The sequence below is a fragment of the Notamacropus eugenii genome, chromosome 7 (assembly GCF_028372415.1).
Source record: "Notamacropus eugenii isolate mMacEug1 chromosome 7, mMacEug1.pri_v2, whole genome shotgun sequence".
Classification (NCBI taxonomy): domain Eukaryota; kingdom Metazoa; phylum Chordata; class Mammalia; order Diprotodontia; family Macropodidae; genus Notamacropus; species Notamacropus eugenii.
The window spans coordinates 78,702,241-78,724,035 of NC_092878.1; positions in this window are offsets into that span (position 1 = coordinate 78,702,241).

Here is a 21,795-nt window from a genome sequence, read left to right on the forward strand (position 1 = left end):
GAGTTTTTTTCGTAGAATCGAGGTTTAGGGTTAGGCTTAGTGTCAGGATTGCATTTTAGTTAGAATATAGTGCATTTAGGCTCAGGGTTAGTGTTGAAATAGAAGACTTAGTGTTAGGGTTAGAAACGAGCACATTTAGGGTTGGAGTTATGGTGAGAATTCGTTATAGTTAGTAGTAGAGATTTTTTCGTAGAATCGAGGTGTAGGGTTACTCTTAGTGTCAGGACTGCATTTTGGTTAGAAGAGAGTGCATGTAGGCTCAGGGTTAGTGTTAAAATTGACGACTTAGTGTTAGGGTTAGAAACGAGCACATTTAGGGTTAGAATTATGTGAGAATTCCTTATAGTTAGTAGTAGAGTTTTTTTCGTAGAATCGAGGTTTAAGTTTGGGCTTAGCATCAGGATTGCATTTTGGTTAGTATAGAGTGCATTTAGGCTTAGGGTTAGTGTTAAAATTGACGAGTTAGTGTTAGGGTTAGAAACGAGCACATTTAGGGTTAGAGTTATGTGGGAATTCGTTATAGTTAGTAGTAGAGATTTTTTCGTAGAATCGAAGTTTAAGATTAGGCTTACTGTCAGGATTGCATTTTGGTTAGAATAGAGTGCATTTAGGCTTAGGGTTAGTGTTAAAATTGACGAGTTAGTGTTAGGGTTAGAAACGAGCACATTTAGGGTTAGAGATATGGAGAGAATTTGTTATAGTTAGTATTAGAGTTTTTTTCGTAGAATCGAGGTTTAGTGTTAGGCTTAGTGTCAGCATTGCATTTTGGTTAGAAGACAGTGCATTTAGGCTCAGGGTTTGTGTTAAAATTGAAGACTTAGTGTTCGGGTTAGAAACGAGCACCTTTAGGGTTAGAGTTATGTGAGAAAGTTAGTAGTAGAGTTTTTTTCATAGAATCGAGGTTTAAGGTTAGGCTTAGTGTCAGGATTGCATTTTGGTTAGAATAGAGTGCATTTAGGCTTAGGGTTGGTGTTGAAATTCACGACTTAGTTTTCGGGTTAGAAACGAGCACATTTAGGGTTGGAGTTATGGTGAGAATTCGTTATAGTTAGTAGTAGAGTTTTTTTCGTAGAATCGAGGTTTAGGGTTAGGCTTAGTGTCAGGATTGCATTTTGGTTAGAATATAGTGCATTTAGGCTCAGGGTTAGTGTTGAAATAGAAGACTTAGTGTTAGGGTTAGAAACGAGCACATTTAGGGTTAGAGTTATGTGGGAATTCGTTATAGTTAGTAGTAGAGATTTTTTCGTAGAATCGAGGTGTAGGGTTACTCTTAGTGTCAGGACTGCATTTTGGTTAGAATAGAGTGCATTTAGGCTTAGGGTTAGTGTTAAAATTGACGACTTAGTTTTAGGGTTAGAAACGAGCACATTTAGGGTTAGAGTTATGGTGAGAATTCGTTATAGTTAGAAGTAGAGTTTTTTTCGTAGAATTGAGGTTTAGTGTTAGGCTTACTGTCAGGATTGCATTTTGGTTAGAAGAGAGTGCATGTAGGCTCAGGGTTAGTGTTAAAATTGACGACTTCGTGTTAGGGTTAGAAACGAGCACATTTAGGGTTAGAATTATGTGAGAATTCCTTATAGTTAGTAGTAGAGTTTTTTTCGTAGAATCGAGGTTTAAGGTTGGGCTTAGCATCAGGATTGCATTTTGGTTAGTATAGAGTGCATTTAGGCTCAGGGTTAGTGTTGAAATTGGAGACTTAGTGTTAGAGTTAGAAACGAGCACATATATGGTTAGAGTTATGTGGGAATTCGTTATAGTTAGTATTAGAGGTTTTTCGTTGAATCGAGGTTTAGTGTTAGGGTTAGTGTCAGGATTGCATTTTGGTTAGAATAGAGTGCATTTAGGCTTACGGTTAGTGTTAAAATTGACGACCTAGTTTTAGGGTTAGAAACGAGCACATTTAGGGTTAGAGTTATGTGAGAATTCCTTATAGTTAGAAGTAGAGTTTTTTCGTAGAATTGAGGTTTAGTGTTAGGCTTACTGTCAGGATTGCATTTTGGTTAGAATAGAGTGCATTTAGGCTTAGGGTTAGTGTTAAAATTGACGAGTTAGTGTTAGGGTTAGAAACGAGCACATTTAGGGTTAGAGTTATGTGGGAATTCGTTATAGTTAGTAGTAGAGATTCTTTCGTAGAATCGAAGTTTAAGATTAGGCTTACTGTCAGGATTGCATTTTGGTTAGAATAGAGAGCATTTAGGCTTAGGGTTATTGTTGAAATTGGAGAATTAGTGTTAGGGTTAGAAACGAGCACATTTAGGGTTAGAGATATGGAGAGAATTTGTTATAGTTAGTATTAGAGTTTTTTTCGTAGAATCGAGGTTTAGTGTTAGGCTTAGTGTCAGCATTGCATTTTGGTTAGAAGACAGTGCATTTAGGCTCAGGGTTAGTGTTAAAATTGAAGATTTAGTGTTCGGGTTAGAAACGAGCACCTTTAGGGTTAGAGTTATGTGAGAAAGTTAGTAGTAGAGTTTTTTTCATAGAATCGAGGTTTAAGGTTAGGCTTAGTGTCAGGATTGCATTTTGGTTAGAATAGAGTGCATTTAGGCTTAGGGTTGGTGTTGAAATTCACGACTTAGTTTTCGGGTTAGAAACGAGCACATTTAGGGTTGGAGTTATGGTGAGAATTCGTTATAGTTAGTAGTAGAGTTTTTTTCGTAGAATCGAGGTTTAGGGTTAGGCTTAGTGTCAGGATTGCATTTTAGTTAGAATATAGTGCATTTAGGCTCAGGGTTAGTGTTGAAATAGAAGACTTAGTGTTAGGGTTAGAAACGAGCACATTTAGGGTTGGAGTTATGGTGAGAATTCGTTATAGTTAGTAGTAGAGATTTTTTCGTAGAATCGAGGTGTAGGGTTACTCTTAGTGTCAGGACTGCATTTTGGTTAGAAGAGAGTGCATGTAGGCTCAGGGTTAGTGTTAAAATTGACGACTTAGTGTTAGGGTTAGAAACGAGCACATTTAGGGTTAGAATTATGTGAGAATTCCTTATAGTTAGTAGTAGAGTTTTTTTCGTAGAATCGAGGTTTAAGTTTGGGCTTAGCATCAGGATTGCATTTTGGTTAGTATAGAGTGCATTTAGGCTTAGGGTTAGTGTTAAAATTGACGAGTTAGTGTTAGGGTTAGAAACGAGCACATTTAGGGTTAGAGTTATGTGGGAATTCGTTATAGTTAGTAGTAGAGATTTTTTCGTAGAATCGAAGTTTAAGATTAGGCTTACTGTCAGGATTGCATTTTGGTTAGAATAGAGTGCATTTAGGCTTAGGGTTAGTGTTAAAATTGACGAGTTAGTGTTAGGGTTAGAAACGAGCACATTTAGGGTTAGAGATATGGAGAGAATTTGTTATAGTTAGTATTAGAGTTTTTTTCGTAGAATCGAGGTTTAGTGTTAGGCTTAGTGTCAGCATTGCATTTTGGTTAGAAGACAGTGCATTTAGGCTCAGGGTTTGTGTTAAAATTGAAGACTTAGTGTTCGGGTTAGAAACGAGCACCTTTAGGGTTAGAGTTATGTGAGAAAGTTAGTAGTAGAGTTTTTTTCATAGAATCGAGGTTTAAGGTTAGGCTTAGTGTCAGGATTGCATTTTGGTTAGAATAGAGTGCATTTAGGCTTAGGGTTGGTGTTGAAATTCACGACTTAGTTTTCGGGTTAGAAACGAGCACATTTAGGGTTGGAGTTATGGTGAGAATTCGTTATAGTTAGTAGTAGAGTTTTTTTCGTAGAATCGAGGTTTAGGGTTAGGCTTAGTGTCAGGATTGCATTTTGGTTAGAATATAGTGCATTTAGGCTCAGGGTTAGTGTTGAAATAGAAGACTTAGTGTTAGGGTTAGAAACGAGCACATTTAGGGTTAGAGTTATGTGGGAATTCGTTATAGTTAGTAGTAGAGATTTTTTCGTAGAATCGAGGTTTAGTGTTAGGCTTAGTGTCAGCATTGCATTTTGGTTAGAAGACAGTGCATTTAGGCTCAGGGTTAGTGTTAAAATTGAAGATTTAGTGTTCGGGTTAGAAACGAGCACCTTTAGGGTTAGAGTTATGTGAGAAAGTTAGTAGTAGAGTTTTTTTCATAGAATCGAGGTTTAAGGTTAGGCTTAGTGTCAGGATTGCATTTTGGTTAGAATAGAGTGCATTTAGGCTTAGGGTTGGTGTTGAAATTCACGACTTAGTTTTCGGGTTAGAAACGAGCACATTTAGGGTTGGAGTTATGGTGAGAATTCGTTATAGTTAGTAGTAGAGTTTTTTTCGTAGAATCGAGGTTTAGGGTTAGGCTTAGTGTCAGGATTGCATTTTAGTTAGAATATAGTGCATTTAGGCTCAGGGTTAGTGTTGAAATAGAAGACTTAGTGTTAGGGTTAGAAACGAGCACATTTAGGGTTGGAGTTATGGTGAGAATTCGTTATAGTTAGTAGTAGAGATTTTTTCGTAGAATCGAGGTGTAGGGTTACTCTTAGTGTCAGGACTGCATTTTGGTTAGAAGAGAGTGCATGTAGGCTAGGGTTAGTGTTAAAATTGACGACTTAGTGTTAGGGTTAGAAACGAGCACATTTAGGGTTAGAATTATGTGAGAATTCCTTATAGTTAGTAGTAGAGTTTTTTTCGTAGAATCGAGGTTTAAGTTTGGGCTTAGCATCAGGATTGCATTTTGGTTAGTATAGAGTGCATTTAGGCTTAGGGTTAGTGTTAAAATTGACGAGTTAGTGTTAGGGTTAGAAACGAGCACATTTAGGGTTAGAGTTATGTGGGAATTCGTTATAGTTAGTAGTAGAGATTTTTTCGTAGAATCGAAGTTTAAGATTAGGCTTACTGTCAGGATTGCATTTTGGTTAGAATAGAGTGCATTTAGGCTTAGGGTTAGTGTTAAAATTGACGAGTTAGTGTTAGGGTTAGAAACGAGCACATTTAGGGTTAGAGATATGGAGAGAATTTGTTATAGTTAGTATTAGAGTTTTTTTCGTAGAATCGAGGTTTAGTGTTAGGCTTAGTGTCAGCATTGCATTTTGGTTAGAAGACAGTGCATTTAGGCTCAGGGTTTGTGTTAAAATTGAAGACTTAGTGTTCGGGTTAGAAACGAGCACCTTTAGGGTTAGAGTTATGTGAGAAAGTTAGTAGTAGAGTTTTTTTCATAGAATCGAGGTTTAAGGTTAGGCTTAGTGTCAGGATTGCATTTTGGTTAGAATAGAGTGCATTTAGGCTTAGGGTTGGTGTTGAAATTCACGACTTAGTTTTCGGGTTAGAAACGAGCACATTTAGGGTTGGAGTTATGGTGAGAATTCGTTATAGTTAGTAGTAGAGTTTTTTTCGTAGAATCGAGGTTTAGGGTTAGGCTTAGTGTCAGGATTGCATTTTGGTTAGAATATAGTGCATTTAGGCTCAGGGTTAGTGTTGAAATAGAAGACTTAGTGTTAGGGTTAGAAACGAGCACATTTAGGGTTAGAGTTATGTGGGAATTCGTTATAGTTAGTAGTAGAGATTTTTTCGTAGAATCGAGGTGTAGGGTTACTCTTAGTGTCAGGACTGCATTTTGGTTAGAATAGAGTGCATTTAGGCTTAGGGTTAGTGTTAAAATTGACGACTTAGTTTTAGGGTTAGAAACGAGCACATTTAGGGTTAGAGTTATGGTGTGAATTCGTTATAGTTAGAAGTAGAGTTTTTTTCGTAGAATTGAGGTTTAGTGTTAGGCTTACTGTCAGGATTGCATTTTGGTTAGAAGAGAGTGCATGTAGGCTCAGGGTTAGTGTTAAAATTGACGACTTCGTGTTAGGGTTAGAAACGAGCACATTTAGGGTTAGAATTATGTGAGAATTCCTTATAGTTAGTAGTAGAGTTTTTTTCGTAGAATCGAGGTTTAAGGTTGGGCTTAGCATCAGGATTGCATTTTGGTTAGTATAGAGTGCATTTAGGCTCAGGGTTAGTGTTGAAATTGGAGACTTAGTGTTAGAGTTAGAAACGAGCACATATATGGTTAGAGTTATGTGGGAATTCGTTATAGTTAGTATTAGAGGTTTTTCGTTGAATCGAGGTTTAGTGTTAGGGTTAGTGTCAGGATTGCATTTTGGTTAGAATAGAGTGCATTTAGGCTTACGGTTAGTGTTAAAATTGACGACCTAGTTTTAGGGTTAGAAACGAGCACATTTAGGGTTAGAGTTATGTGAGAATTCCTTATAGTTAGAAGTAGAGTTTTTTCGTAGAATTGAGGTTTAGTGTTAGGCTTACTGTCAGGATTGCATTTTGGTTAAAATAGAGTGCATTTAGGCTTAGGGTTAGTGTTAAAATTGACGAGTTAGTGTTAGGGTTAGAAACGAGCACATTTAGGGTTAGAGTTATGTGGGAATTCGTTATAGTTAGTAGTAGAGATTTTTTCGTAGAATCGAAGTTTAAGATTAGGCTTACTGTCAGGATTGCATTTTGGTTAGAATAGAGAGCATTTAGGCTTAGGGTTATTGTTGAAATTGGAGAATTAGTGTTACGGTTAGAAACGAGCACATTTAGGGTTAGAGATATGGAGAGAATTTGTTATAGTTAGTATTAGAGTTTTTTTCGTAGAATCGAGGTTTAGTGTTAGGCTTAGTGTCAGCATTGCATTTTGGTTAGAAGACAGTGCATTTAGGCTCAGGGTTAGTGTTAAAATTGAAGACTTAGTGTTCGGGTTAGAAACGAGCACCTTTAGGGTTAGAGTTATGTGAGAAAGTTAGTAGTAGAGTTTTTTTCATAGAATCGAGGTTTAAGGTTCGGCTTAGTGTCAGGATTGCATTTTGGTTAGAATAGAGTGCATTTAGGCTTAGGGTTGGTGTTGAAATTCACGACTTAGTTTTCGGGTTAGAAACGAGCACATTTAGGGTTGGAGTTATGGTGAGAATTCGTTATAGTTAGTAGTAGAGTTTTTTTCGTAGAATCGAGGTTTAGGGTTAGGCTTAGTGTCAGGATTGCATTTTGGTTAGAATATAGTGCATTTAGGCTCAGGGTTAGTGTTGAAATAGAAGACTTAGTGTTAGGGTTAGAAACGAGCACATTTAGGGTTAGAGTTATGTGGGAATTCGTTATAGTTAGTAGTAGAGATTTTTTCGTAGAATCGAGGTGTAGGGTTACTCTTAGTGTCAGGACTGCATTTTGGTTAGAATAGAGTGCATTTAGGCTTAGGGTTAGTGTTAAAATTGACGACTTAGTTTTAGGGTTAGAAACGAGCACATTTAGGGTTAGAGTTATGGTGAGAATTCGTTATAGTTAGAAGTAGAGTTTTTTTCGTAGAATTGAGGTTTAGTGTTAGGCTTACTGTCAGGATTGCATTTTGGTTAGAAGAGAGTGCATGTAGGCTCAGGGTTAGTGTTAAAATTGACGACTTCGTGTTAGGGTTAGAAACGAGCACATTTAGGGTTAGAATTATGTGAGAATTCCTTATAGTTAGTAGTAGAGTTTTTTTCGTAGAATCGAGGTTTAAGGTTGGGCTTAGCATCAGGATTGCATTTTGGTTAGTATAGAGTGCATTTAGGCTCAGGGTTAGTGTTGAAATTGGAGACTTAGTGTTAGAGTTAGAAACGAGCACATATATGGTTAGAGTTATGTGGGAATTCGTTATAGTTAGTATTAGAGGTTTTTCGTTGAATCGAGGTTTAGTGTTAGGGTTAGTGTCAGGATTGCATTTTGGTTAGAATAGAGTGCATTTAGGCTTACGGTTAGTGTTAAAATTGACGACCTAGTTTTAGGGTTAGAAACGAGCACATTTAGGGTTAGAGTTATGTGAGAATTCCTTATAGTTAGAAGTAGAGTTTTTTCGTAGAATTGAGGTTTAGTGTTAGGCTTACTGTCAGGATTGCATTTTGGTTAAAATAGAGTGCATTTAGGCTTAGGGTTAGTGTTAAAATTGACGAGTTAGTGTTAGGGTTAGAAACGAGCACATTTAGGGTTAGAGTTATGTGGGAATTCGTTATAGTTAGTAGTAGAGATTTTTTCGTAGAATCGAAGTTTAAGATTAGGCTTACTGTCAGGATTGCATTTTGGTTAGAATAGAGAGCATTTAGGCTTAGGGTTATTGTTGAAATTGGAGAATTAGTGTTACGGTTAGAAACGAGCACATTTAGGGTTAGAGATATGGAGAGAATTTGTTATAGTTAGTATTAGAGTTTTTTTCGTAGAATCGAGGTTTAGTGTTAGGCTTAGTGTCAGCATTGCATTTTGGTTAGAAGACAGTGCATTTAGGCTCAGGGTTAGTGTTAAAATTGAAGACTTAGTGTTCGGGTTAGAAACGAGCACCTTTAGGGTTAGAGTTATGTGAGAAAGTTAGTAGTAGAGTTTTTTTCATAGAATCGAGGTTTAAGGTTAGGCTTAGTGTCAGGATTGCATTTTGGTTAGAATAGAGTGCATTTAGGCTTAGGGTTGGTGTTGAAATTCACGACTTAGTTTTCGGGTTAGAAACGAGCACATTTAGGGTTGGAGTTATGGTGAGAATTCGTTATAGTTAGTAGTAGAGTTTTTTTCGTAGAATCGAGGTTTAGGGTTAGGCTTAGTGTCAGGATTGCATTTTGGTTAGAATATAGTGCATTTAGGCTCAGGGTTAGTGTTGAAATAGAAGACTTAGTGTTAGGGTTAGAAACGAGCACATTTAGGGTTAGAGTTATGTGGGAATTCGTTATAGTTAGTAGTAGAGATTTTTTCGTAGAATCGAGGTGTAGGGTTACTCTTAGTGTCAGGACTGCATTTTAGTTAGAAGAGAGTGCATGTAGGCTCAGGGTTAGTGTTAAAATTGACGACTTAGTGTTAGGGTTAGAAACGAGCACATTTAGGGTTAGAATTATGTGAGAATTCCTTATAGTTAGTAGTAGAGTTTTTTTCGTAGAATCGAGGTTTAAGTTTGGGCTTAGCATCAGGATTGCATTTTGGTTAGTATAGAGTGCATTTAGGCTTAGGGTTAGTGTTAAAATTGACGAGTTAGTGTTAGGGTTAGAAACGAGCACATTTAGGGTTAGAGTTATGTGGGAATTCGTTATAGTTAGTAGTAGAGATTTTTTCGTAGAATCGAGGTGTAGGGTTACTCTTAGTGTCAGGACTGCATTTTGGTTAGAATAGAGTGCATTTAGGCTTAGGGTTAGTGTTAAAATTGACGACTTAGTTTTAGGGTTAGAAACGAGCACATTTAGGGTTAGAGTTATGGTGAGAATTCGTTATAGTTAGAAGTAGAGTTTTTTTCGTAGAATTGAGGTTTAGTGTTAGGCTTACTGTCAGGATTGCATTTTGGTTAGAAGAGAGTGCATGTAGGCTCAGGGTTAGTGTTAAAATTGACGACTTCGTGTTAGGGTTAGAAACGAGCACATTTAGGGTTAGAATTATGTGAGAATTCCTTATAGTTAGTAGTAGAGTTTTTTTCGTAGAATCGAGGTTTACGGTTAGGCTTAGTGTCAGGATTGCATTTTTGTTAGAATAGAGTGCATTTAGGCTTAGGGTTTGTGTTAAAATTGACGACTTAGTGTTAGGGTTAGAAACGAGCACATTTAGGCTTAGAGTTATGTGAGAATTCCTTATAGTTAGTAGCAGAGTTTTTTTCGTAGAATCGAGGTTTAAGGTTAGGCTTTGTGTCAGGATTGCATTTTGGTTAGAATAGAGTGCATTTAGGCTTAGGGTTAGTGTTGAAATTGACGACTTAGTTTTAGGGTTAGAAACGAGCACATTTAGGGTTACAGTTATGTGAGAAAGTTAGTAGTAGAGTTTTTTGTCATAGAATCGAGGTTTACGGTTAGGCTTAGTGTCAGGATTGCATTTTCGTTAGAAAAGAGTGCATTTAGGCTTAGGGTTTGTGTTAAAATTGACGACTTAGTGTTAGGGTTAGAAAGGAGCACATTTGGGCTTAGAGTTATGTGGGAATTCGTTATAGTTAGTAGTAGAGTTTTTTTCGTACAATCGAGGTTTAAGGTTAGGCTTTGTGTCAGGATTGCATTTTGGTTAGAATAGAGTGCATTTAGGCTTAGGGTTGGTGTTGAAATTCACGACTTAGTTTTCGGGTTAGAAACGAGCACATTTAGGGTTGGAGTTATGGTGAGAATTCGTTATAGTTAGTAGTAGAGTTTTTTTCGTAGAATCGAGGTTTAGGGTTAGGCTTAGTGTCAGGATTGCATTTTGGTTAGAATATAGTGCATTTAGGCTCAGGGTTAGTGTTGAAATAGAAGACTTAGTGTTAGGGTTAGAAACGAGCACATTTAGGGTTAGAGTTATGTGGGAATTCGTTATAGTTAGTAGTAGAGATTTTTTCGTAGAATCGAGGTGTAGGGTTACTCTTAGTGTCAGGACTGCATTTTGGTTAGAATAGAGTGCATTTAGGCTTAGGGTTAGTGTTAAAATTGACGACTTAGTTTTAGGGTTAGAAACGAGCACATTTAGGGTTAGAGTTATGGTGAGAATTCGTTATAGTTAGAAGTAGAGTTTTTTTCGTAGAATTGAGGTTTAGTGTTAGGCTTACTGTCAGGATTGCATTTTGGTTAGAAGAGAGTGCATGTAGGCTCAGGGTTAGTGTTAAAATTGACGACTTCGTGTTAGGGTTAGAAACGAGCACATTTAGGGTTAGAATTATGTGAGAATTCCTTATAGTTAGTAGTAGAGTTTTTTTCGTAGAATCGAGGTTTAAGGTTGGGCTTAGCATCAGGATTGCATTTTGGTTAGTATAGAGTGCATTTAGGCTCAGGGTTAGTGTTGAAATTGGAGACTTAGTGTTAGAGTTAGAAACGAGCACATATATGGTTAGAGTTATGTGGGAATTCGTTATAGTTAGTATTAGAGGTTTTTCGTTGAATCGAGGTTTAGTGTTAGGGTTAGTGTCAGGATTGCATTTTGGTTAGAATAGAGTGCATTTAGGCTTACGGTTAGTGTTAAAATTGACGACCTAGTTTTAGGGTTAGAAACGAGCACATTTAGGGTTAGAGTTATGTGAGAATTCCTTATAGTTAGAAGTAGAGTTTTTTCGTAGAATTGAGGTTTAGTGTTAGGCTTACTGTCAGGATTGCATTTTGGTTAAAATAGAGTGCATTTAGGCTTAGGGTTAGTGTTAAAATTGACGAGTTAGTGTTAGGGTTAGAAACGAGCACATTTAGGGTTAGAGTTATGTGGGAATTCGTTATAGTTAGTAGTAGAGATTTTTTCGTAGAATCGAAGTTTAAGATTAGGCTTACTGTCAGGATTGCATTTTGGTTAGAATAGAGAGCATTTAGGCTTAGGGTTATTGTTGAAATTGGAGAATTAGTGTTAGGGTTAGAAACGAGCACATTTAGGGTTAGAGATATGGAGAGAATTTGTTATAGTTAGTATTAGAGTTTTTTTCGTAGAATCGAGGTTTAGTGTTAGGCTTAGTGTCAGCATTGCATTTTGGTTAGAAGACAGTGCATTTAGGCTCAGGGTTAGTGTTAAAATTGAAGACTTAGTGTTCGGGTTAGAAACGAGCACCTTTAGGGTTAGAGTTATGTGAGAAAGTTAGTAGTAGAGTTTTTTTCATAGAATCGAGGTTTAAGGTTAGGCTTAGTGTCAGGATTGCATTTTGGTTAGAATAGAGTGCATTTAGGCTTAGGGTTGGTGTTGAAATTCACGACTTAGTTTTCGGGTTAGAAACGAGCACATTTAGGGTTGGAGTTATGGTGAGAATTCGTTATAGTTAGTAGTAGAGTTTTTTTCGTAGAATCGAGGTTTAGGGTTAGGCTTAGTGTCAGGATTGCATTTTGGTTAGAATATAGTGCATTTAGGCTCAGGGTTAGTGTTGAAATAGAAGACTTAGTGTTAGGGTTAGAAACGAGCACATTTAGGGTTAGAGTTATGTGGGAATTCGTTATAGTTAGTAGTAGAGATTTTTTCGTAGAATCGAGGTGTAGGGTTACTCTTAGTGTCAGGACTGCATTTTAGTTAGAAGAGAGTGCATGTAGGCTCAGGGTTAGTGTTAAAATTGACGACTTAGTGTTAGGGTTAGAAACGAGCACATTTAGGGTTAGAATTATGTGAGAATTCCTTATAGTTAGTAGTAGAGTTTTTTTCGTAGAATCGAGGTTTAAGTTTGGGCTTAGCATCAGGATTGCATTTTGGTTAGTATAGAGTGCATTTAGGCTTAGGGTTAGTGTTAAAATTGACGAGTTAGTGTTAGGGTTAGAAACGAGCACATTTAGGGTTAGAGTTATGTGGGAATTCGTTATAGTTAGTAGTAGAGATTTTTTCGTAGAATCGAGGTGTAGGGTTACTCTTAGTGTCAGGACTGCATTTTGGTTAGAATAGAGTGCATTTAGGCTTAGGGTTAGTGTTAAAATTGACGACTTAGTTTTAGGGTTAGAAACGAGCACATTTAGGGTTAGAGTTATGGTGAGAATTCGTTATAGTTAGAAGTAGAGTTTTTTTCGTAGAATTGAGGTTTAGTGTTAGGCTTACTGTCAGGATTGCATTTTGGTTAGAAGAGAGTGCATGTAGGCTCAGGGTTAGTGTTAAAATTGACGACTTCGTGTTAGGGTTAGAAACGAGCACATTTAGGGTTAGAATTATGTGAGAATTCCTTATAGTTAGTAGTAGAGTTTTTTTCGTAGAATCGAGGTTTACGGTTAGGCTTAGTGTCAGGATTGCATTTTTGTTAGAATAGAGTGCATTTAGGCTTAGGGTTTGTGTTAAAATTGACGACTTAGTGTTAGGGTTAGAAACGAGCACATTTAGGCTTAGAGTTATGTGAGAATTCCTTATAGTTAGTAGCAGAGTTTTTTTCGTAGAATCGAGGTTTAAGGTTAGGCTTTGTGTCAGGATTGCATTTTGGTTAGAATAGAGTGCATTTAGGCTTAGGGTTAGTGTTGAAATTGACGACTTAGTTTTAGGGTTAGAAACGAGCACATTTAGGGTTACAGTTATGTGAGAAAGTTAGTAGTAGAGTTTTTTGTCATAGAATCGAGGTTTACGGTTAGGCTTAGTGTCAGGATTGCATTTTCGTTAGAAAAGAGTGCATTTAGGCTTAGGGTTTGTGTTAAAATTGACGACTTAGTGTTAGGGTTAGAAAGGAGCACATTTGGGCTTAGAGTTATGTGGGAATTCGTTATAGTTAGTAGTAGAGTTTTTTTCGTACAATCGAGGTTTAAGGTTAGGCTTTGTGTCAGGATTGCATTTTGGTTAGAATAGAGTGCATTTAGGCTTAGGGTTGGTGTTGAAATTCACGACTTAGTTTTCGGGTTAGAAACGAGCACATTTAGGGTTGGAGTTATGGTGAGAATTCGTTATAGTTAGTAGTAGAGTTCTTTTCGTAGAATCGAGGTTTAGTGTTAGGCTTAGTGTCAGGATTGCATTTTGGTTAGAATAGAGTGCATGTAGGCTCAGGGTTAGTGTTAAAATTGAAGACTTAGTGTTAGGGTTAGAAACGAGCACATTTAGGGTTAGAGTTATGTGAGAATACGTTATAGTTAGTAGTAGAGTTTGTTTTCGTAGAATCGAGGTTTAGTGTTAGGCTTAGTGTCAGGATTGCATTTTGATTAGAATAGAGTGCATTTAGGCTTAGGGTTGGTGTTGAAATTCACGACTTAGTTTTCGGGTTAGAAACGAGCACATTTAGGGTTGGAGTTATGGTGAGAATTCGTTATAGTTAGTAGTAGAGTTTTTTTCGTAGAATCGAGGTTTATGGTTAGGCTTAGTGTCAGGATTGCATTTTGGTTAGAATATAGTGCATTTAGGCTCAGGGTTAGTGTTGAAATAGAAGACTTAGTGTTAGGGTTAGAAACGAGCACATTTAGGGTTAGAGTTATGTGGGAATTCGTTATAGTTAGTAGTAGAGATTTTTTCGTAGAATCGAGGTGTAGGGTTACTCTTAGTGTCAGGACTGCATTTTGGTTAGAATAGAGTGCATTTAGGCTTAGGGTTAGTGTTAAAATTGACGACTTAGTTTTAGGGTTAGAAACGAGCACATTTAGGGTTAGAGTTATGTGAGAATTCCTTATAGTTAGTAGTAGAGTTTCTTTTCGTAGAATCGAGGTTTAGGGTTAGGCTTAGTGTCAGGATTGCATTTTCGTTAGAAAAGAGTGCATTTAGGCTTAGGGTTTCTGTTAAAATTGACGACTTTCTGTTAGGGTTTGAAAGGAGCACATTTAGGGTTAGAGTTATGTGAGAATTCCTTATAGTTAGTAGTAGAGTTTCTTTTCGTAGAATCGAGGTTTAAGGTTAGGCTTAGTGTCAGGATTGCATTTTCGTTAGAAAAGAGTGCATTTAGGCTTAGGTTTTCTGTTAAAATTGACGACTTTCTGTTAGGGTTTGAAAGGAGCACATTTAGGGTTAGAGTTTTGTTGGAATTCGTTATAGTTAGTAGTAGAGTTTTTTTCGTAGAATCGAGGTTTAGGGTTAGGCTTAGTGTCAGGATTGCATTTTGGTTAGAATAGAGTGCATTTAGGCTTAGGGTTAGTGTTGAAATTGACGACTTAGTTTTCGGGTTAGAAACGAGCACATTTAGGGTTAGAGTTATGTGAGAAAGTTAGTAGTAGAGTTTTTTGTCATAGAATCGAGGTTTACGGTTAGGCTTAGTGTCAGGATTGCATTTTCGTTAGAAAAGAGTGCATTTAGGCTTAGGGTTAGTGTTAAAATTGACGACTTAGTGTTAGGGTTAGAAAGGAGCACATTTGGGCTTAGAGTTATGTGGGAATTCGTTATAGTTAGTAGTAGAGTTTTTTTCGTACAATCGAGGTTTAAGGTTAGGCTTTGTGTCAGGATTGCATTTTGGTTAGAATAGAGTGCCTTTAGGCTTAGGGTTTGTGTTAAAATTGACGACTTAGTTTTAGGGTTAGAAACGAGCACATTTAGGGTTAGAGTTATGTGAGAATACGTTATAGTTAGTAGTAGAGTTTGTTTTCGTAGAATCGAGGTTTAGTGCTAGGCTTAGTGTCAGGATTGCATTTTCGTTAGAAAAGAGTGCATTTAGGCTTAGGGTTTCTGTTAAAATTGAAGACTTAATTTTCAGGTTAGAAACGAGCACATTTAGACTTAGAGTTATGTGAGAATTCCATATAGTTACTAGCAGAGTTTTTTTCGTAGAATCGAGGTTTAAGGTTAGGCTTAGTGTCAGGATTGCATTTTTGTTAGAATAGAGTGCATTTAGGCTTAGGGTTTGTGTTACAATTGACGACTTAGTTTTAGGGTTAGAAACGAGCACATTTAGGGTTAGAGTTATGTGAGAATACGTTATAGTTAGTAGTAGAGTTTGTTTTCGTAGAATCGAGGTTTAGTGTTAGGCTTAGTGTCAGCATTGCATTTTGGTTAGAAGACAGTGCATTTAGGCTCAGGGTTTGTGTTAAAATTGAAGACTTAGTGTTCGGGTTAGAAACGAGCACCTTTAGGGTTAGAGTTATGTGAGAAAGTTAGTAGTAGAGTTTTTTTCATAGAATCGAGGTTTAAGGTTAGGCTTAGTGTCAGGATTGCATTTTGGTTAGAATAGAGTGCATTTAGGCTTAGGGTTGGTGTTGAAATTCACCACTTAGTTTTCGGGTTAGAAACGAGCACATTTAGGGTTGGAGTTATGGTGAGAATTCGTTATAGTTAGTAGTAGAGTTTTTTTCGTAGAATCGAGGTTTAGTGCTAGTCTTACTGTCAGGATTGCATTTTGATAAGAATAGAGTGCATTTAGGCTTAGGGTTAGTATTAAAATTGACGACTTAGTGTTAGGGTTAGAAACGAGAACATTTAGGCTTAGAGTTATGTGAGAAAGTTAGTAGTAGAGTTTTTTTCGTAGAATCGAGGTTTAAGGTTAGGCTTAGTGTCAGGATTGCATTTTCGTTAGAAAAGAGTGCATTTAGGCTTAGGGTTTCTGTTAAAATTGACGACTTACTGTTAGGGTTAGAAACGAGCACATTTAGGCTTAGAGTTATGTGAGAATTCCTTATAGTTACTAGCAGTTTTTTTCGTAGAATCGAGTTTTAAGGTTAGGCTTAGTGTCAGGATTGCATTTTTGTTAGAATAGAGTGCATTTAGGCTTAGGGTTTGTGTTACAATTCACGACTTAGTGTTAGGGTTAGAAACGAGCACATTTAGGCTTAGAGTTATGTGAGAATTCCTTATAGTTAGTAGCAGAGTTTTTTTCGTAGAATCGAGGTTTAAGGTTAGGCTTTGTGTCAGGATTGCATTTTGGTTAGAATAGAGTGCATTTAGGCTTAGGGTTAGTGTTGAAATTGACGACTTAGTTTTAGGGTTAGAAACGAGCACATTTAGGGTTAGAGTTATGTGAGAAAGTTAGTAGTAGAGTTTTTTGTCATAGAATCGAGGTTTACGGTTAGGCTTAGTGTCAGGATTGCATTTTAGTTAGAAAAGAGTGCATTTAGGCTTAGGGTTTGTGTTAAAATTGACGACTTAGTGTTAGGGTTAGAAAGGAGCACATTTGGGCTTAGAGTTATGTGGGAATTCGTTATAGTTAGTAGTAGAGTTTTTTTCGTACAATCGAGGTTTAAGGTTAGGCTTTGTGTCAGGATTGCATTTTGGTTAGAATAGAGTGCATTTAGGCTTAGGGTTGGTGTTGAAATTCACGACTTAGTTTTCGGGTTAGAAACGAGCACATTTAGGGTTGGAGATATGGTGAGAATTCGTTATAGTTAGTAGTAGAGTTTTTTTCGTAGAATCGAGGTTTAGTGCTAGTCTTACTGTCAGGATTGCATTTTGATAAGAATAGAGTGCATTTAGGCTTAGGGTTAGTGTTAAAATTGACGACTTAGTGTTAGGGTTAGAAACGAGAACATTTAGGCTTAGAGTTATGTGAGAAAGTTAGTAGTAGAGTTTTTTTCGTAGAATCGAGGTTTAAGGTTAGGCTTAGTGTCAGGATTGCATTTTCGTTAGAAAAGAGTGCATTTAGGCTTAGGGTTTCTGTTAAAATTGACGACTTACTGTTAGGGTTAGAAACGAGCACATTTAGGCTTAGAGTTATGTGAGAATTCCTTATAGTTACTAGCAGTTTTTTTCGTAGAATCGAGGTTTAAGGTTAGGCTTAGTGTCAGGATTGCATTTTTGTTAGAATAGAGTGCATTTAGGCTTAGGGTTTGTGTTAAAATTGACGACTTAGTGTTAGGGTTAGAAACGAGCACATTTAGGCTTAGAGTTATGTGAGAATTCCTTATAGTTAGTAGCAGAGTTTTTTTCGTAGAATCGAGGTTTAAGGTTAGGCTTTGTGTCAGGATTGCATTTTGGTTAGAATAGAGTGCATTTAGGCTTAGGGTTAGTGTTGAAATTGACGACTTAGTTTTAGGGTTAGAAACGAGCACATTTAGGGTTACAGTTATGTGAGAAAGTTAGTAGTAGAGTTTTTTGTCATAGAATCGAGGTTTACGGTTAGGCTTAGTGTCAGGATTGCATTTTCGTTAGAAAAGAGTGCATTTAGGCTTAGGGTTTGTGTTAAAATTGACGACTTAGTGTTAGGGTTAGAAAGGAGCACATTTGGGCTTAGAGTTATGTGGGAATTCGTTATAGTTAGTAGTAGAGTTTTTTTCGTACAATCGAGGTTTAAGGTTAGGCTTTGTGTCAGGATTGCATTTTGGTTAGAATAGAGTGCATTTAGGCTTAGGGTTGGTGTTGAAATTCACGACTTAGTTTTCGGGTTAGAAACGAGCACATTTAGGGTTGGAGTTATGGTGAGAATTCGTTATAGTTAGTAGTAGAGTTCTTTTCGTAGAATCGAGGTTTAGTGTTAGGCTTAGTGTCAGGATTGCATTTTGGTTAGAATAGAGTGCATGTAGGCTCAGGGTTAGTGTTAAAATTGAAGACTTAGTGTTAGGGTTAGAAACGAGCACATTTAGGGTTAGAGTTATGTGAGAATACGTTATAGTTAGTAGTAGAGTTTGTTTTCGTAGAATCGAGGTTTAGTGTTAGGCTTAGTGTCAGGATTGCATTTTGATTAGAATAGAGTGCATTTAGGCTTAGGGTTGGTGTTGAAATTCACGACTTAGTTTTCGGGTTAGAAACGAGCACATTTAGGGTTGGAGTTATGGTGAGAATTCGTTATAGTTAGTAGTAGAGTTTTTTTCGTAGAATCGAGGTTTATGGTTAGGCTTAGTGTCAGGATTGCATTTTGGTTAGAATATAGTGCATTTAGGCTCAGGGTTAGTGTTGAAATAGAAGACTTAGTGTTAGGGTTAGAAACGAGCACATTTAGGGTTAGAGTTATGTGGGAATTCGTTATAGTTAGTAGTAGAGATTTTTTCGTAGAATCGAGGTGTAGGGTTACTCTTAGTGTCAGGACTGCATTTTGGTTAGAATAGAGTGCATTTAGGCTTAGGGTTAGTGTTAAAATTGACGACTTAGTTTTAGGGTTAGAAACGAGCACATTTAGGGTTAGAGTTATGTGAGAATTCCTTATAGTTAGTAGTAGAGTTTCTTTTCGTAGAATCGAGGTTTAGGGTTAGGCTTAGTGTCAGGATTGCATTTTCTTTAGAAAAGAGTGCATTTAGGCTTAGGGTTTGTGTTAAAATTGACGACTTAGTTTTAGGGTTAGAAACAAGCACATTTAGGTTTAGAGTTTTGTGAGATTTCGTTATAGTTAGTAGTAGAGTTTTTTTCGTAGAATGGAGGTTAAGGGTTACTCTTAGTGTCAGGATTGCATTTTGGTTAGAATAGAGTGCATTTAGGCTTAGGATTAGTGTTGAAATTGGAGACTTAGTGTTAGGGTTATGAACGAGCACATTTAGGGTTAGAGATATGGTGAGAATTTGTTATAGTTAGTATAAGAGTTTTCTTCGTAGAATCGAGGTTTAGTGTTAGACAGTGTCAGGATTGCATTTTGGTTTGAATAGAGTGCATGTAGGCTCAGGGTTAGTGTTGTTAAAATTGACGACTTAGTGTTAGGGTTAGAAACGAGCACATTTAGGGTTAGAATTATGTGAGAATTCCTTATAGTTAGTAGTAGAGTTTTTTTCGTAGAATCGAGGTTTAAGGTTGGGCTTAGCATCAGGATTGCATTTTGGTTAGTATAGAGTGCATTTAGGCTCAGGGTTAGTGTTGAAATTGGAGACTTAGTGTTAGCGTTAGAAACGAGCACATATATGGTTAGAGTTATGTGGGAATTCGTTATAGTTAGTATTAGAGTTTTTTTCGTAGAATCGAGGTTTAGTGTTAGGCTTAGTGTCAGGATTGCATTTTGGTTAGAATAGAGTGCATTTAGGCTTAGGGTTAGTGTTAAAATTGACGACCTAGTTTTAGGGTTAGAAACGAGCACATTTAGGGTTAGAGTTATGTGAGAATTCCTTATAGTTAGTAGTAGAGTTTCTTTTCGTAGAATCGAGGTTTAGGGTTAGGCTTAGTGTCAGGATTGCATTTTCGTTAGAAAAGAGTGCATTTAGGCTTAGGGTTTCTGTTAAAATTGACGACTTTCTGTTAGGGTTTGAAAGGAGCACATTTAGGGTTAGAGTTATGTGAGAATTCCTTATAGTTAGTAGTAGAGTTTCTTTTCGTAGAATCGAGGTTTAAGGTTAGGCTTAGTGTCAGGATTGCATTTTCGTTAGAAAAGAGTGCATTTAGGCTTAGGTTTTCTGTTAAAATTGACGACTTTCTGTTAGGGTTTGAAAGGAGCACATTTAGGGTTAGAGTTTTGTTGGAATTCGTTATAGTTAGTAGTAGAGTTTTTTTCGTAGAATCGAGGTTTAGGGTTAGGCTTAGTGTCAGGATTGCATTTTGGTTAGAATAGAGTGCATTTAGGCTTAGGGTTAGTGTTGAAATTGACGACTTAGTTTTCGGGTTAGAAACGAGCACATTTAGGGTTAGAGTTATGTGAGAAAGTTAGTAGTAGAGTTTTTTGTCATAGAATCGAGGTTTACGGTTAGGCTTAGTGTCAGGATTGCATTTTCGTTAGAAAAGAGTGCATTTAGGCTTAGGGTTAGTGTTAAAATTGACGACTTAGTGTTAGGGTTAGAAAGGAGCACATTTGGGCTTAGAGTTATGTGGGAATTCGTTATAGTTAGTAGTAGAGTTTTTTTCGTACAATCGAGGTTTAAGGTTAGGCTTTGTGTCAGGATTGCATTTTGGTTAGAATAGAGTGCCTTTAGGCTTAGGGTTTGTGTTAAAATTGACGACTTAGTTTTAGGGTTAGAAACGAGCACATTTAGGGTTAGAGTTATGTGAGAATACGTTATAGTTAGTAGTAGAGTTTGTTTTCGTAGAATCGAGGTTTAGTGCTAGGCTTAGTGTCAGGATTGCATTTTCGTTAGAAAAGAGTGCATTTAGGCTTAGGGTTTCTGTTAAAATTGAAGACTTAATTTTCAGGTTAGAAACGAGCACATTTAGACTTAGAGTTATGTGAGAATTCCATATAGTTACTAGCAGAGTTTTTTTCGTAGAATCGAGGTTTAAGGTTAGGCTTAGTGTCAGGATTGCATTTTTGTTAGAATAGAGTGCATTTAGGTTTAGGATTAGTGTTAAAATTTACGACTTAGTTTTCGGGTTAGAAACGAGCACATTTAGGGTTAGAGTTATGGTGAGAATTCGTTATAGTTAGTAGTAGAGTTTTTTTCGTAGAATCGAGGTTTAGTGCTAGTCTTACTGTCAGGATTGCATTTTGATAAGAATAGAGTGCATTTAGGCTTAGGGTTAGTGTTAAAATTGACGACTTAGTGTTAGGGTTAGAAACGAGAACATTTAGGCTTAGAGTTATGTGAGAAAGTTAGTAGTAGAGTTTTTTTCGTAGAATCGAGGTTTAAGGTTAGGCTTAGTGTCAGGATTGCATTTTCGTTAGAAAAGAGTGCATTTAGGCTTAGGGTTTCTGTTAAAATTGACGACTTACTGTTAGGGTTAGAAACGAGCACATTTAGGCTTAGAGTTATGTGAGAATTCCTTATAGTTACTAGCAGTTTTTTTCGTAGAATCGAGGTTTAAGGTTAGGCTTAGTGTCAGGATTGCATTTTTGTTAGAATAGAGTGCATTTAGGCTTAGGGTTTGTGTTAAAATTGACGACTTAGTGTTAGGGTTAGAAACGAGCACATTTAGGCTTAGAGTTATGTGAGAATTCCTTATAGTTAGTAGCAGAGTTTTTTTCGTAGAATCGAGGTTTAAGGTTAGGCTTTGTGTCAGGATTGCATTTTGGTTAGAATAGAGTGCATTTAGGCTTAGGGTTAGTGTTGAAATTGACGACTTAGTTTTCGGGTTAGAAACGAGCACATTTAGGGTTAGAGTTATGTGAGAAAGTTAGTAGTAGAGTTTTTTGTCATAGAATCGAGGTTTACGGTTAGGCTTAGTGTCAGGATTGCATTTTCGTTAGAAAAGAGTGCATTTAGGCTTAGGGTTTGTGTTAAAATTGACGACTTAGTGTTAGGGTTAGAAAGGAGCACATTTGGGCTTAGAGTTATGTGGGAATTCGTTATAGTTAGTAGTAGAGTTTTTTTCGTACAATCGAGGTTTAAGGTTAGGCTTAGTGTCAGGATTGCATTTTGGTTAGAATAGAGTGCATTTAGGCTTAGGGTTTGTGTTAAAATTGACGACTTAGTTTTAGGGTTAGAAACGAGCACATTTAGGGTTAGAGTTATGTGAGAATACGTTATAGTTAGTAGTAGAGTTTGTTTTCGTAGAATCGAGGTTTAGTGCTAGGCTTAGTGTCAGGATTGCATTTTCGTTAGAAAAGAGTGCATTTAGGCTTAGGGTTTCTGTTAAAATTGACAACTTAGTTTTCAGGTTAGAAACGAGCACATTTAGACTTAGAGTTATGTGAGAATTCCTTATAGTTACTAGCAGAGTTTTTTTCGTAGAATCGAGGTTTAAGGTTAGGCTTAGTGTCAGGATTGCATTTTTGTTAGAATAGAGTGCATTTAGGCTTAGCGTTAGTGTTGAAATTGACGACTTAGTTTTCGGGTTAGAAACGAGCACATTTAG